Source organism: Trichosurus vulpecula, chromosome 8 (assembly GCF_011100635.1).
Source record: "Trichosurus vulpecula isolate mTriVul1 chromosome 8, mTriVul1.pri, whole genome shotgun sequence".
NCBI lineage: Eukaryota > Metazoa > Chordata > Mammalia > Diprotodontia > Phalangeridae > Trichosurus > Trichosurus vulpecula.
Genome location: NC_050580.1, coordinates 6998202 through 7015828, shown reverse-complemented (window position 1 = coordinate 7015828; position 17627 = coordinate 6998202).

The following is a 17627-nucleotide window of genomic DNA, read 5'->3' as shown; positions in this document are numbered from 1 at the left end:
ACACAATCAATTTCAAAGTTCTTGAGAGAGAGCTTGAGACTGTCCTTGTATCGCCTCTGCTGACCACCATGTGAACATTTGCCCTGTGTGAGTTCTCCATAAAACAGTCTTTTTGGCAAGTATACGTTTTGCATTTGAACAACGTGGCCAGCCCATTGGAGTTGCACTCTGAAGCAGAGTTTAAATGCTTGGCAGGTTATTTCAAGTAAGAACCTACTCCCTTATCCTGCCAGATGATCTTCAGAATCTTTCTAAGACAGTTCAAATGGAAGCGATTCAGTTTCCTGGCATGGTGCCAGTGTAGACTGTCCAGGTTTCATAGGCATACAACAATGAGGTCAGCACCATGGTGGTGGCTGACACACACATTTTCTTGAGATTGTCTCAGTTTCCTGCCTTTCTCTAGGCTCCTTCTGAGATGCTAAGTGCTTGGAACTCATGTTCCCTATCTTTACTACTCTGCCCAGATCTAAGCATCTCTTTATGGAGTGGCTAAGTCCTGAACTTTGTTTAACCTTTTGAATACAAATAACTGGGTGTTGTCCCCACATGAGTCTCCTCTGAGTTATGAACCAATGTTTACAAATATCTCTGAGTTTCTGTTCTGGGGATGAGGAATCAAGGCAGGAATTATCCAAAGGTCTTGGCCCCCATCACAGCCCTAGTTCATCCCAATGTGCCATTTTCAAGTGGGCCCTCCATTGGCCAACTCCTGATGATTGATGCTATTTTAAAAGCCACATTATTTTTATGATGAGCTCAACTATCTCTGTCTTTGGTTTCCCCAGAACTCTCAGATGAATACCATCTGGTCTCAGTAATTTATTACAATTTAATTTCTCATTGTGTTTCATCACCTCTTCTTTTAGATGTTTCTATCAGTGATAAAGCTCTCTCCTCCTTTGTCTCTGTCATTTGTACATCAGTCTAGTGACTGTAGACTGCTCTTCATAGCCAGGCTCAGCTCCCACACTGACTGGTTACAACACAGTCCTTTGGTCACACACCCTCCATCACTGCATCTAAAATGAGGCATCACCTTCTATCCATAACAGGATTAAGAGTATTCCTGTATAAGTGCCAAAGACTTGGAAGCCTAAGGGGCCACGCCCTTGGGGGGATGCTTTCTTCCTTCCTCCTCCAGAGTTCTCCCCTAAAGCCTCCCATCCCCATGAGGTGGAAGGGATTCCCATGAGGCGTTCTCCAAGGCTGTAGATGAGACCTAGAGGGTCCTTCATCTGATGCACAGATCAACTGCTCTCTCCTCAGGAAGACCATCCTCAACCTCACTCAAAGTGGCATGCTCCTCTTAGGGCATCCCTGGGTCTAGATGAATGATTTACATTTCAATATGGTTCAATGTTCAATTAGTGTTTATCCATCAGTGGAACGAAAGGCCCATGAGGGCAGTGACTTTATGTGTAACACACTCGGCACTACGCCTGGAACATAGGAAATGCCGTATTGATGTTATTGTGAGTATCATGCTTGTGGTGGTTATTTTGGCTTCTGTATGTGCAGAATGTAGCACTCTGCCAGGCACACAATGGATGCTTAATATGATGAATGCTGAATGAATAGATATAGTCTAAGGACTCACCCAGAAAAGTGAGAGAACCTCATTATCATGCTGGTTGAAAGAAGATGAATATACCATGCCTCTCAAAGACCTGCTTTTGGACCTGCAGGGATTGGAATTTATAAAATTTCAAATCCTTTAAGTAATATTTTTGTGAGGAGGGAAGGGGCATTGATTTTTTTAATTCTTCACATAAAAACTAGTCAATAAACATTTCTTAAGTGCCCACTATGTGTCAGGCATTGTACAATTACAAAAAAGAAAGCGGGTTCGTGCCCTCAAGGAGCTTACAATCTAATGGGGTAGGAGAACACAGAAAAGAGAGTGGGGGTAATGAGAGGACTGACTTCAAATTCAAGCCATAAAGGATATGTCCTCCTGGGCACTTCAGAGACTTCTCCACGTGGGGCGGAGGGAAGGGAGAAGACCAGTTCTTGTTCCCCAGACCTCAGTCACAAAGCTTCTCCTCCCAACAGAATCCCTCTTCTCTGGGTGAAGGAGCCGATTCACCCTTTGCCAGTCCAGTACCTTTGATTACCATGTGCCAGGACTCTGTCTTTTTCACACCAGCACAGGAAGGCGGAAAACAAGCATTTCCTTCAGAGCTTTGTGAGATTGGCCCACGCCATTACAGCAGGACCTGCCGTGGGGCTGCAGAACTTGCCAATCCTCTCTTCTCAGGCATCTTCAACCATGTTTGCATTTACCTATTTTAGCTCCACTAAGTCTTCCAACAGCTTTGGGGGGCAGGTGCTATAGGGGTTACTGCCCTTGTCCTAGACCTGAAAAACTGAGGTGAATAGAGGTTCTATGATTTTCTCATGGCTACAGAGCGGTAAGGTTAGAGTCACAAGGACTCTCCCTCTGACATTTATGAGGGTAATTACTGGGATTGTCTGAGCCTGTTTCCTTGTCTGTGAAGTAGGTCAATACAAACATCTACCTCCCATAGTTGTAAGGATCAAATGAGTGAATATATTCAATATCAGTTATTTTTTGAGATATTTAAGGTAGGGGACAGCAGGGTGGTGGAGTGGATAAAATGCTGGGCCTGGAGTCAGGAAGACTCATCTTTCTGAGTTCAGATCTTTAGTTGTGTGACCCTGGGCAAGTCACTTCACCCTGTTTGCCTCAGTTTTCTCATTTGTATAATGAATTGGAGAAAGAAATAGCAAATCACTCCAATATCTGTGCCAAGAAAACTCCAAATGGGGTTGCAAAGAGTCAGATAGGACTGAAAAATGACTGATGTTTGGTATTGTGCTGGAATATTTTCCAGAAGCATGTTTCCAGAGAATTTTTTTTCTCCTGACCTCTCCACTTAGCAAAAGCTTAAATATCACCTATAATATTTAGTGTGGTATCTAAACCCAGTACTTATGGCATCATAAATGTGACATGAGAAGGGGACATAGAGTTCATCTCATTCAATTCCTCATTGGAAAGCTCAGGAAACTGAGGACCCAGAGATTTTAACGAAGTCATCAGGGACACACAGATACTAAGTGGCAGAGAAGAGATTCGAACCTGTATCTTCTGAATCCTCACATGGAAAATTTGCCTTATTAGGCCTTTGAGATTAAAACAAAAAGTCTCTTTGACCTAGTACTTGCCTAATTGGAATAGTAGGAGAGAACTTTGGCTCTGCAGTTGGGGGTCCTGGATTCAAATCCTTGCTCTTGTGCGTCCTACCTGCATGATATTGTGAGAGTTCAATGACCAGGCTGGGCCTCAGTTTCCCCAGCTGCCAAATGAAGGGGTAGAGCTAGACAGCTGCATAAGTTCCTCTGTGCTCTGGATCTATGTGGCTGCTTTTATTTTCCCTGTTTTATTCTTCCAGTCATTTAATATTTAAGTTACAAATACTTGAAAGCAGATGTAAATGTGGATTTCTGGTAAGCAAAGCTCACCTTGGGGAAGGAATTCTTTCAGTCAACTTCCATGCTTTCTCCCCAACACTCTCACCATTGCTTTTTCTGGCTGTACTATTGTTAGGGAGGATGGAGAGATAGAGAGATATATGCACACACATACTTATACGTACACGCACTCATATAAACACAATAAAATGTATCTATTAATATACATATATATGTATATATGTATATGCACACACACACACATGAGTACAAATACACACACACACATACACACACATGGATACTTTTCATATCCTTTCCTAGCTAGAGTGATCTTGACAAGCCCATATGAAGCAAGGGGAGCTGGGGGACCAAGGGTGGAAGGTCATGCGACCATTCTTCTTTTCCGTTTCCCCTCTCCTCCTCTCTTCCTCCTAGAAGAGTAGAAGGGCCTGAGTAGGACATTCTGCATTGACATAAAGGGACCAATGAAAACTTCAGGAGGATCTTGGCCCAAACCCTAGGGCACTTAAGGTTTCACAGCCTTCTGCCTTCAGCCTGACATCCTAGCTCAAACACTGGCAGCATCCACCCCTTCTGAATGCTGGAGAAAGCCCCAATGATCAGTGATCTCAGCTGCCACCAGGGCCCTAGGCAAAATGGTAAAGTGGGCATAGTTCTTTTGTGGTGCCCCTGGAGAGTCTGGCTTCCTGCCACCACTCAGCCTTGACTCTATCCCCACAGCTGGGGTCACTTAACCCCAGCCTGTAGATTCAGCAACCTCTTTGGTTTCAAGATCAATCAATGTCCTAGCAAATATAGGAGAATCAGAGGATTTGGAGGTTTAAAGACCCTAGCATTCATATATACCTGCCTTCCTCCATCCTTTTCAACTTCATGCATAAAAGACCTGAGACCCAGAGAGGTTATAAAAACTGATGCTGAGGAGAGGCTAAGGTAGGAACAGAACCCAGGTCTTGCACTTCCAAACCCAGTGATTGTTCCACTGTGCCACACTGCCTTTCATGGTTTGGAGGTACAATGAAATGACCTTAAAAGCCATTTCTGTCCAGAGATGTGAAGACCTCCGTTGACATGCTGACCTTCCCGGACAACCTGTCTATCCTGCACACTCTAACCATCCTTTCTACTGTAGACTGAAACATCCCACTGACTTCTTACCCCTCAGTTCCTTCCTTTTCTCCCAGGAGCCCAGGGCCCTCTTGTTGCTGTCTGGAATTCACAATTACTCAGCCTAGGAGGAGATATGCTTCCAGAAGCAGCCCATCTCCCTAATTATCCTTCCATCATCCTTCTTGTCTGCCTTGACTCTGTAGCACTAGCATCAATAGCTTCTCCCACAGAGACTATAGATACTGTCTTTGTGTCTTTAAGAGGCAGTGAGATTTTTGAATTACAGTTTAACTCACTTTCTTTAAAAATTCTGTGAGGAGACAGTTGAACTATAGATCTGAAGAGATTGTTAACTGATAGCTGAAGAGAAGACAGAGACTAAATATTAAGAGAATGTATTTCCAGAAAGAATGGGGTTGAATCTTGTGAAAAACATGAAGGGAATTCTTGAGAGAATAATTTGATTGGTATCCTGAGAGAACTGAATGGTGGGACTATGTTTCCAGAATTGAAGAGGTTAGTTCTTTTAATGATGCTCAAAAGTGACTTTGACTCTACTCTTTCTCGTAGCTAATATGTTTTGTTAAGAAAGAGAGAAAATGAAAGAAAGAAAATGAAAATGAAAAGAATTGAATCAAAGGTGTTATATTGTTGATTGCAATGTTGATAAATAGCATAGCTAGAAACTTAAACATTTATTTAGGTCTAGGAGACAAAGGAGTTTCACGTGGAGCAGGATTCTTAACCTGAGTCCCATGAATTTCTCTGTGAATGCACAGAGAACCTGAAAAGGGGGTTGAGGAAAAGAAGGTACCCAAAGCCTGGACACAATGGAGAAGTCCAAAAGAGTTCAGCCTGGTGGGAAATGAAGAGATGGCTGGCCTCAGGTCCCTCCTTCAATGGAAGTCCTCTATTCTTCAATAAGAGGGAAGAGTTCAAGGGGCAGAGGGTCCTTCCAGGATGAAGAGTTTCTGGGGCCTCATGCACCCTAGAGAGAAACGAAGAGAAATATCAGATATCAAAACTAAGCTTTAGATTGCATTGGAACGCAGGATGATGAAAAGGAAAATGTCACCACCCTCCTATGGGCTACATGTAAGAGAGGTCCATCTTGACCATTACAACTCTCATATTTCAATGTCCCTTTCTTTGAGGCTGATTTCAGCCAAGGATGGATGAAATAGAAATAATGGAAGCTAGGATATGGATAATTGGATAACTCTGAAACGTCTGCTTTAATCCATCTTCTCTTTTCTTTCTATGTACTCACTCTTGGTCAGCTTATCAGGATCCATTGATTCAATGATCATCTCTACTCAGATACCTTCCAAATTCTCTCCATATCTAGATTGAATCTCACTCATAAAATCAAGGTCTAGCTTATCTACTTACTCTAAGAAATTTCTACTTAGATGTCATGCAGACATTTGAAAATCAATATACCCCAAATGGAACTCATTAGATTTCTCCTACAAACCTCACCCTCTGTCATATTCTTGTGGAGGGCACAATGCTCTTTCTAGTCACTCAGGCTCACAGCTTGGAGTCATCCTTAACTCTTCCTTTCCTTCATTTCTCCCTCCATAACCCCTCCCCCATCAAATCAGGTGCTATGTCTTGTCAATTTTTATCTTCACATCATTTTTCACATTCACTCTTTCTCTCTCCATGAACATCAACCCTCTCCTTATTCAAGGCCTCCTCATCTCGCATCTGCACTGTTGTCATTGGCTCTTAACTGGTTTCCTTGCCTCTGATCTCTCTTCTCTCCATTACATCTTCTTCTAATCTATGCAAATACTATTGATGGCTTACTTCCCAGTGCTTAATGGACATCCCTCATTGGCTGGGGAATCTCCACTGTGAGGCTGCCTCCCAGCTTTTCTGCCATGATTCCCCTTCTCTCTGCTGACATGGCCATAGCGCTGGTCTAGATGTCTGTTACTGGAGACTCTCCACTGTGAGGCTGCCTCCCAGCTTTTCTGCCATGATTCCCCTTCTCTCTGCTTACATGGCTATAGCCCTGGTCTAGATCTCTGTCACTGGAGACTCTCCACTGTGAGGTGCCTCCCAGCTTTTCTGCCATGATTCCCCTTCTCTCTGCTGACATGGCCATAGCGCTGGTCTAGATCTCTGTCACTGGAGACTCTCCACTGTGAGGTGCCTCCCAGCTTTTCTGCCATGATTCCCCTTCTCTCTGCTGACATGGCCATAGCGCTGGTCTAGATCTCTGTCACTAGAGACTCTCCACTGTGAGGTGCCTCCCAGCTTTTCTGCCATGATTCCCCTTCTCTCTGCTGACATGGCCATAGCCCTGGTCTAGATCTCTGTCACTGCTCACCTGAATTATTGCATTAGCCTCTGTATTATTCTTCCTGACTCAAACCTCTTTTGCTATAATTCATGCTCTAGCCAGCTTCCAAACTGGTGTTTGCCACCACAAATGTAAACCATCCATTGGCCCAATTAAAAACAAGAAACAAAGTCTTTCGGAGTTCCCTGAAACCTGTGATAAAACCCCAATATTCAGGCTGCCATTAAAAGCCAACTACAATATGGCTCAAATCTGCCTTTCTAGCCCCATGTTATCTCGGCCTCATTTAGGCACTAAGTGCTTGTTTGGTGAGACCCACGATATCTAACTGGTTCTAGGCCCATGTTTCCTCACCCTGAGCTACGTCCCTACATGTACCACTGGCCCTGACAACTTCTTGCTTAGAGAGCAGGAAGTAAGGGTCCTATGGCTCATCTGACTGTTAAGCAGTTAAATAGAAGTGGGGTAAGGAACCTTAAAATTGAGGAAACACCACTGATGGGGGCTTGAGACTATGGCAGAGACATTGGATGCCCTTAAGCCCCCTTGTTGTTTAGTTGGTTAATTGTGTCTGGCTCTTTGTGATCCCATTTGGGGTTTTCTTGGCAAAGATACCAGGGTGATTTGCCATTTCCTTCTCCAGCTCATTTTACAGATGAGTAAATTGAGGCAAACAGGGTAAATTGACTTGCTCAGGGTCACACAGTTAATAAGCATCTGAGGCCAGATTTGAACTCACAAAGAGGAATCATTGTGACTCCAGGCCCAACACTCTATCCATTGTGTCTCACAGATGTCCTTTTGTTCCTACTATGTTTACTACTCAATAAATTACTTTTGTTTATTAGTCAGCTAGTGGGCAGATAGGTGGTGTATAGGGAGAAATCTGGACTTGGAATGAGGAAGACTCATGTTCCTGAGTTCAAATCTGGCCTCAGACATATACTAGCTATGTGACCCAGGGCAAGTCATTTAACCGTGTTTGCCTTAGTTCCTCATATGTAAGAATGAGCTGGAGAAGGAAATGGCAAATCACCCCACCAAAGTGGGGTCACGATGAGTTGGCTATACCTGAACAATAACTATTTATTAGTCTGTGCATATTTTCCCAGTAGCACACAACTTCCCCAGGGCAGGAGTTGTTCTGGTTTGTTTTTGATTCCAAAATCATCATCACAGGACCTAATAGGACCTAAGCATGCTGGTTCATTTAGAAATCAGAAATTTAGAACTTCACCTTCTCACATACATTAGCATCTCACAGGAGTGCCCTATTGATCCAACAGCTCCTCCAACTCGTGGAATATCGATAGGAGACATTGCTGGGCAGTGGGACTTTCTATGGCTCCTTTCTTTCCGTGTAAGCATCTCCCCCAGCCAGCCCCAAAGATCACCAATTACAACCACAGCTCTGCTGGGAGGGTTTGAGTGCCAGGGATCCTGGCTGTTTGGAGTTGTGTAGCTAGCCAAGTAGCCTCGTAACCCTTTGAAAGTGGCTCTGTACAGCCACTGGGCTCAGGAAAAACTGGGACTCATCACTGGGGGAGGAAGCATGAAAGAGCCCATTCTCCAGACCTTGCATGGTAGCTTCAGGAATGCAGATGCTTGTGTCACAGCTAAAGACAGAATTCTGGCTCCTGGTCACAGCAGGGAAAAACAATTTACACGTTCATGAATTATGGTTCATTTTACACTTCTGTTCTCAAGGCTAATCATTTGTTTAAGTAAGTCCTTTGTCTTGATTAGAGCTTTTAGCAAATGTAAGTGTTTAGTGAGCCTGGCTCCCTGTTGTGAAATGCAAGACTTATGAAATTTAAACACACTCCTGGAAATAGAAACTGGCTTGTATTTATCAATGGCCGTAACCCAGGCAGAATCTTTTATTTAAACAATTAACTTTGGGAATAGATGTGCAAACAAGCACAGTTCATAAAGTTATTCATGTCCTTCCCTGCTGTGGACATTATCTTACATTTTTTTCCAATGGCTAGTAATATTCTTAGAGATAGGAATGGGGACCAGACCTGTGATTTCACAGGCATCTGGCCCTTCCAGGTGAGGACACGTCTTCTACCAATGCAGATCTGCATTGTCTCTAAGCTGTATCACCTGGGAGAGTTAGTCTGAGAGTGTAGGCTATCTGTCCAGGGTCATACAGCAAGGATGAGTCAGAAGCAGGACCAGGTCTATTCTTCCTAGCCTTGAGGCTATCCTTCCATCTGCCAAGTTACATTGTCCCTACAATAGTCTTGTTATCATCACTGTATGTACACCAAGAATATCCAGACCATGGATAGAATACCAAGTTTGGGGTGAATTTTCCAAATGTAGATATTAAATACAAATTGTTATAGTCCCTGAATAGAACATCTTTACTTTCCAAGTCAAATTCTATTATTTGCTTTCAATGGAGAAGGCTGTCCTATCCCTTCTGAGATTTCTAATATCAGCAGGTAATGGCGTGGGGGCTCAGGGTTAGTTTTCACTACCATCTTTAAAGTGTCTTTCCTTGTTTCAGAGACCAAAGGGATACCGTATACTGTGGTCAATTGATTAGGGCATTGGAGCATTATTTTCCCCTCCAAATAATGACCTAAAATATTCAAAATGGAATAGTTGTTTCTGTGATAACTTTTAGGTGAATGTGAACTTTTTTTTTAAATTAAAGTTATTTTTTCTCTTCCCATTCCCTCTCCATTTATTTGACCTAGAATAGAGCTGTCAGTGAATTTTGCTACTAGATTAGCTAACCCAGAGCCTATGAGAATCAAGACATTTGACCCAAACAATCAACCCTGTTTTTTTAAATGAAAGAGAAAAAGTCCCAAACTTTACACCCTGTTGGGATATAGTGTGTTGTGGCGGAATGAACATGGGACGAAGTAGGATAGCTCCTGGACATGGCACCAGATCTTCATGGGACTTTGAGGAAGTCATTATATCCCTCTCTTGGCTTCAGATGCCTCATCTGTAAAAAGAAAAAGGTGAAGTAAAAAGAGATAAAAAAAGAAATGATGTCCAAGATCCCTCCCAGATCGAAGTCCCAATCAATACCCTACAAAGTGGCTATGTGTTCCTAGAAAGCCAACTTCTTTCTCTGTCAAATGAAAAGGTTCATAAGTGATAGGTAGCTAAGGACCCTCTAACTCAGAGAGCTCAAGAAAGGTGCCAAAGACAGCAATGTGCTCAGGTCTAGGGCCCCTGCAGGAAGTTTGGGGCTTTGTTCAGAACCTCAGACCAAGCCATCATTACTGAGGCAAAAGTACTTTCCTATAAGGAGCCCACATGGACCTACCTCCATTAGCTGAATCAGCCGCCCCTTGGATCTAGAGCTCACCGCCTTGGTTTGGAATGACAGCTTTATGGTTCAATAAAACAAATTAATTGATTCAACTATCCTCACTAGTGTCTAGAAACAAAGGCGGTTTTCTGCATTAATCTAAGAATCAAGATGAGGTGGAAACAAAGACCTATTTTCCCACAGACTCAGATTTTCTGTCATAGCCAAACACAGGGTCTTCCCCTACCAGCTAGGAGGCCACTTTTCCCTCTCTTTGTGAGCTGATTCAGTGAAGCTCAGGAAGGGTGAGAAGCATTTCTGATCATGGTAGTCAAATGTGGATGCTTTGAAAAGAAACCTGATCGCTCCCTCCCCCTCCCCACCCTGCAAAAAAGAAAAAAAAAGGGGGGAAGAAAAGAAAATGAGATTTTTTTAAAACTTTCTTTTTTTTTTACATGCCTCTCCTCCCAACAATTTACCCTCAGCAAATGGATGGGGTCTTTGGGCCTCTGGAGTTAGGGGAAAGGAAGAGGGAGCATTCTGATGAGTTAAAAGGAGGAGAGATTTAATTGTCTAACTCCTTCTGTGCTCAAGAATATCAGACAGATGGGGAGGATAAGACAAGGAGCTCAATAATTAATTTTCATGTTCCTCACTAGTGGGACCTCTTTAATCCCTGTTCCTGTGATTATAGAGAAAGGTTGGATTCCAAAGTTTCTCTCATTAGCTACGGGTTGTATGAAAATACCTGTATTTTCAAAGGGGAGAGTGACAAGAATGAACAATTTCAGCTATTAAAAATAGCCTGGTGTCAGGGACTTTTTGGTGAAGAACAAAAACTCTCTGTTTCCCTCAGATCAATAATGAAACAGATGGTTGTTGGGAGGTTAGAGGTCAAACTTTCCCTGTTGACTGAAATGCAAGGTTGACTTAAAAGCTTTTCCAAAGTTATTCCAGAGGCAGGCTGGGCGTTAGTCTGGGTTTCATGGCTCCTAGTGGTAGAGCTTGGACTCCCTGGAATTCTGTGGTCAGTTGGGCACTTTCTAGATTCAAAGGGCTTAATGGATCCAGCCCCCTTTCTAAGGCCAAACACACAAATGCTTTGTCAGATGGAGAATATGGAGACTGGAATTGTAGATTCCCAACTCTGCTTCTGAATTTATCCAAGAGAAAGTGTTAGGAAGAGATTAATTTCAAAATGAGCTGTTAAATTCTTGGCATGAGGGGGGAATAAATGAATGAAATGAATAGATTAATGGGTGAAAAATATTTCTGATGCATAGTATACCAAGTATTGTGCTAAGCATTGGTGATATGGGGAGAGAGAGAGAGAGAGAGAGACAGAGAGACAGAGAGACAGAGAGAGACAGAGAGATAGTCCCCGCTGTCAAAGAGCTCACACCCTGTCTGAGAAAGACAACACATAAAAGAAAATTTACTCCAAGCTGGATAGTTAGGCTCAAGGGTTCTTAGGTTGCATCAGTAGGTCAGATGACAATGTTAGGGGACTCCTGGGCATACAGTTAGGGCTGATGGTAAGGCCTATTGGTCTTTCTTTCCTCTTACTGGAAGAAATTGAGTGACTAAGTCCCATCCCATCCAATCTATGGAAGAGATGAAGCAAGGTGTTATAGGTTCTTGACAGCCCCAGAACCAGAGGAAGGACAGAGAGAGGGAGAAGACAAAGGGTAAAGGAAGCCCTCAGTGGTCCGACCTTTGAAGGATTCAAGGGGTGGGGGCTGACTATCAGAATGGGTTTCATTCAAAGACTGTTTTTACCTATTTGCATCCTGATTAACCAAACTGGCACCAGCCCCCCAAAGCAGGATTCAAAATTAGGAAATGTAATCTTAGCAAGATTGTTCAGTCTTCAAACATCCAAACCTTTGGAGGTAATTTCCTCAAATCCCCATTGTGATCTAATTTCTTATTAAGCCAAATAAAGCAGTTTGGCACAACAATTCATCAGTTTGGGCTCTGGGAGCTGCTGCTGCAGCTCATTTCTTCTCCCTCCCTCCTCCTTAAGAAAAGTATTCAAGAAATGTTCTTAGAGCTAAACCCTTGGGTACCTGTGCCCATGTGCCCACACATAAAATGCTGTGCTGGCCTCCTGCTTGCTAAAAGGAGAAGTTCGTGCACACAGTCATTGTAGGGTGGAGGCCAGTGCCAAGAGTTGGAACCTATAATTCTGGTGCCTAGGGCAAGAAAGGCAGTGGCCCTGGGACATATCTACTTTTCAAGGCAAATTTAGTCCTGTGGGGTTGAGGGGTCATCAGCAGACACTTCGGGATACTGTCTTGCAGCAAAGGATACAACTTTTACGGCCAAAGACCCCAGGTCATTTTCAGTCTGGGGAATCTACTGTGAGGGGAAGGATCAAAGTGGCACCAGGTCATAGAGGATCTCAACTGGAGTATGTTAACTATTCATTCTTGCTATAGAAATAAAAAAAATCAATTATTTCCACCACTTAAAAATTAGTTCTGTCATCACCCTCTAAACGTGGGCTTGTGGGACAAAGCCCTGTTACCTCAGCTATAAGTAAGACACTTTGACCATTCCATTTCCTCTTGCCTTCCAAGATCACAGGTGAGCCGTTTTAATTTGTGGATACTCAATATCAAAATTTAAGTCAGTGCTTGTGTACATATCAAGTCCTGCAATTTATCGGACTACCCCTCCTCAGCCTAGGTATCTGTCATATGCCTGAAGCATCCTGGGAAATTAGCAGGAGGGGGACACAAGAAGATGGAGGAGCTTTAAGGGGGATGGGCATTTGGCCCAATAGAGCTTTACATTTTCATCTCCTGAATGCTTTGTATAAATGGCAAAAATAATCAGAGAAAACCCAGTTTTTAAAGGCAACTGCACGTACATCTCCAAATATGCCATCCACTTCTACCTAATAGTTGAGTACTTTTTTGATTCCCCAGTTCTTACTGTTGAATGGAAGCTAATAACTGGTCACCAGTGGATTAAAGTGGAATTTCCAAGTGACCGATAATACAAACATTTCTTCCCTAAGGCTGAGGAGAGAATTCTGAAGATGGCTATTTGTCCACTAACAATCACTGTTTCCAAATGCAGGGAAGTCAGCCTGTCATTTCAGAAGTAAAGTTGGGTTTGTATTTTCACCACACAGAGCAGGTGTGTAGTGGTTGTGGTGGAGGAGAGGAAGGAGAAGAAGACTAAATTTGTCCCATTGCTAAAGTTATCATTTTCCAAGTAGGAAAATGTACTTTTGAGTAGGGGGAAAATGATGGGGCATAAATCCACAATTTGACCTAATTTTCAGAATGGAAATGACCTATTAAAAAAAATCCCAGAGAGAATATGAATTAGGCTGGGTCAACAGTCGGGCAAGCAGATAGGGTGCTAGAAATTACCCAGTCTTTTACTATTTGGTAGCATTTTATGCTAATTCTGTTCCCTTCTCTGTGATAAACAAAGCCAGTTGAAAGCAGTAAGCATCACATGCTGATGGGTCCCTGAGCTACAATTTAATACGAATCTCGTAATTCCTTTGTACAACGTCTCCAGTTCATTTAGGTGCGTCACATACTGAAGAGGCTTCAGGACTGAATTACTTGCCCTGCTCAGCAGACGCGATGTCTTACAAACACAATCATCTAAGGAGGTTTTACTGGGAGGACCTTCCATTGACTAAGGGAACAAGCATGTGACTTAGGGGCCATCCTCATCGATTGAGTATCTGAACGTCCAGGTGCAAATTGGTGAAATAAAATGAAAAGAAAGTAGGGTAAAACTCAGGACTCTTGGGGTCCCTTTTTTGGGGCTGATTTGATTTGGGGCTGACCTTTTATGGCTCTCAGTTTCTTCATTAGCAAAATGGAGGTGATCACCTCTGCAATACACCATCCACAGGACTATTCTGCAGATCTTAGAGAGCTTCATAAAGAAATGTGGGATGATATTGGTATTATAAATTGTCATGTAGATGCTGCAATTTTATGAGGTTCACACACACACAGTAGGACCAGGGACTGAACACCTAAATCAGGTGGTCTCAATGAAGTACTCATCTTCCTTTCACATGTGCACCTAATAATAGCTACCAACAAGAATAACCAGCATCCTAACACTTATAAAACTCTTTAAGATTTGCAAAGCACTCTCCAAATACTATTCTGTTGGATCCTTAAAATATCCTTGTGAAGCAAGTGTTATAATTATCACCATTTTGCAGATGAAGAAACTGAGGCTGAGAGGTATACAGTGAGTTGTCCTTATGCACAGAGGTAGTAAGTGTCTGAGGTAGGATTTGAAATGACGTAATCCTGTCTCCAAGTTCAGGGCTCTGTTTTACCACCGAGACCTGCTCTGATAGGAGAGCATTCTGAAGTGACCATCAATGTGCATGTCTCTGGCTTGAAGATTCCCCAGCTGACACTCACCCTGTGACTCTGACCTTTTGTGAGTGGTGTTAATATTATCTATTTTGTCGGTTGTTGTTTGAACCAGTCAGATTGTGGCTCAGGCCTCCATCTTGCTGACCGCTCTTTCTGGATATGCACTTCCTTGATTCACCTTAAATTCAAGGACATAGAGTAATGCTCATTTAATAGAATTAGATAAACAGTAATAAGAGTGAAAACATTAGTCAGTATGTAACAGACACAGGCCTTACATTCCAACTCCATCATCAGACCCAGGTCCTTCTTAAGGCAGAAGCCCCGTTGGGCCGAAATCCATGTTTCTTTCTTTCTCTTTTCTCCTAGCCTTCAGACGAGGGCTTACTGAGAAGCTGAGTTCTCCCTGGTCACCTCCCGTGGAGGGGAGGGGTAAAGAGAGTATTTTTGTTTGTTTGCTTTTCATTCACACAATATCCCCCACACTAGCTTGACTTATCTTTCATTGCTCTAGCTCATCATGGACAAGACCCCAATCTCATAGTGTAACTTCTCCTCAGCTTGGTTCTCCACTGTACTGTGGCATCTCCACCCCACTCTCCTCTAAGCTGCTTGATGAGGAGCTGGGGCCTGCTGAGCTTTGGGTCTTCCCAATCAGGGTCATTTCTGAAATGAGGTCTAGGGAAAATACTCCAGGCTATGCCCAAGGAGCACTAACTAACAGTCCCTGCAGAAACAAGGGAACTGATGTAGGGTTGGGTGCCAGAATGTTCATTTTCCCTCATTTACTTTCTAAACTCCATGTGTTCCTGACCCCCTTAGGCCCACCATCTACTATCCCTCCAGTTGCAGTAACCTTCACCATGTAAAATAGCGGAAAAAAGTGAAATTATGATAGATGCCAAAGTACTGGTAGGAGCCAAAGTCCCCACATGTGATTCATTTCATAAACAGGGTGTCTCCAAAGTGTTAGTGACATTATAAGCTTGAAGCTGCATTAACTGTTTGAGGATGGCCTGGTGCCTCCCTAACTCTCCCCTCTCCCTGTCCCTGTCTCTCTCCCTGTCCCTGTCTCTCTCTGTCTCTGTCTCTCTGTCTCTCTGTCTGTCTCTCTCTCCCTCCCTCTCTCCCCCTCTCTCTTTCTCTCTATAATTTACATATAACTACTAAAGACTAAACATTAATGTTGAAATTATCCGAGAGGTGTTTGGATAATATAAACATTTCTAAAATTAAATTTTACTTTTTCAGTCAGCAAAAATCCTCCTCTTCTTTCTCTCAAACTCTCCTCAAGTGGAGAAAGAAGGAAAAACAAATCCCTTGCTAAAAACATGTATGGTCATATTTTAACATTGGCCTTGTCCAAAAAAACTCCAAACAAATGAAAACCCAAAGGATCACTCTCTGCTCTGAGTCCTTCACCCCTCTATCAGGAAGTGGGTGGCATGTTTCATCATGGGTCTTCTGGCTGCTCATTATACTGATCAGAATGCTGAAATCTTTCAGAGGTCATTTGTCTTTACAATACTGTTGTCATTGGAGACATTTTTCTTCTGGTTCTGCTCACTTCACTCTATATCAGTTCATAACAGGTTTTTCTGAAACCATCCTCACCATAATTTCTTACAGCACACTAGTATTCCATCACATTTCTGCATCATAGCTTGTTCATCTGGTCTCCAAGGTGAGCATTCCTTCACTTTCCAAGTCTTAGTCATTGCAAACCAGAGGTGCTTTGAGTAATTTTGTATATTCTCCTTCCCTTAATTTATCCTCCTTCTCCCCTCCTCTCTATTCTTCCTTTTGCTTTGTTCCCCTATTTACTGAAATGCATGTTTGTTATTAATTTTGTGTATATATTCTTCCCTCCTTTGATATATGAGAGTTTCAAGTGTCCCCCACTTGCCTCACCCCTTCCTCTGTATAGACTTTTACTTGCTCACTCTGATTACAATATAATTTTCCCTAATCTTCACCGCTCTTTCCCCCTCTTCTAGTGTACTCCTCTTCCCTTCACTTTTCATTCTTTTTTTTTGAGGGAGGAAAGCAGGGCAATCAGGGTTAAGTGACTTGACCAAGGTCACACAGCTAGTAAGTGTGTTAAGTGTCTGAGGCCAAATTTGAATTCAGGTCCTCCTGACTCCACGGCTGATGCTCTACTCACTGGGCCACCTAGCTGCCCCAACTTTCCATTCTTCTTTTTAGATCACTAAGGCATAACGGAAACACCCCCAGGTCCTCTGTCTCATCAGTCACTCATTTAATAAACATTTTTAAGGGCCTACTTTGTGCCAGGCTTGGTGCTAAGTGCTGGGGATACAAAAAGATGCAAGATGCCCTCAAGGAGGTTACATCTAAAGGGGGAGAAAACATGCAACTAACTATATTCAAACAAGCTATAAACAGGAAATAATTAAGATAGGGAAGACACTACAATTAAGAGAGGTTGAGAAAGGCTTCCTGCAGAAGATACATTTTTAGCTGGGACTTGAAGGAAGCCAGAGAGGTCAATAGGTGGAACAGAGGAGGAAAGGCATTCAAGAAATAAGGACAGTCAGAAAACAAAACAAAAGAAAACCAGGAGCCGGGAGAGGGACTGTCCTGTTCCTAGAACAGCAAGGAGACCAGCGTCGCTTCATCAGAGACTGCATGAAGGTGCTTAAGGTGCAAGAAGACTTCTAGATTTGTGTCTTCAGTGTTTCTATTATCATAATAGATTTCTTTTGTTAGGATTCTTTTTTGTTTGCTTGATTATTCTTCAACCTACTTTTTATTATGGCTGTGCCATAATAATGGTAATGTCTAGAGGGGTTCTACTACTTCTTTCTCAGGTATTAGATGTTCCATTATTCTAGGATCTCAAGGGCCACTCAGGCTGGGGATGATTTGCAAGGAAGTAGAGTGACTTCTTTTGTCTCTTCTTTGGGAACAACTTCTCCTTTGTAGCTGCACAACATGATTGTGTTGTGGCTTCCACGCCCTTCATTTACATTGTTGCAGTCTTGTAGATCTTGTTACAGTGCTGACTTCCCCCTGCATCTATTGCAGCCCTGGGCAATATTTCAGGGCTCCCAAAGTGTTCTGATCAAGA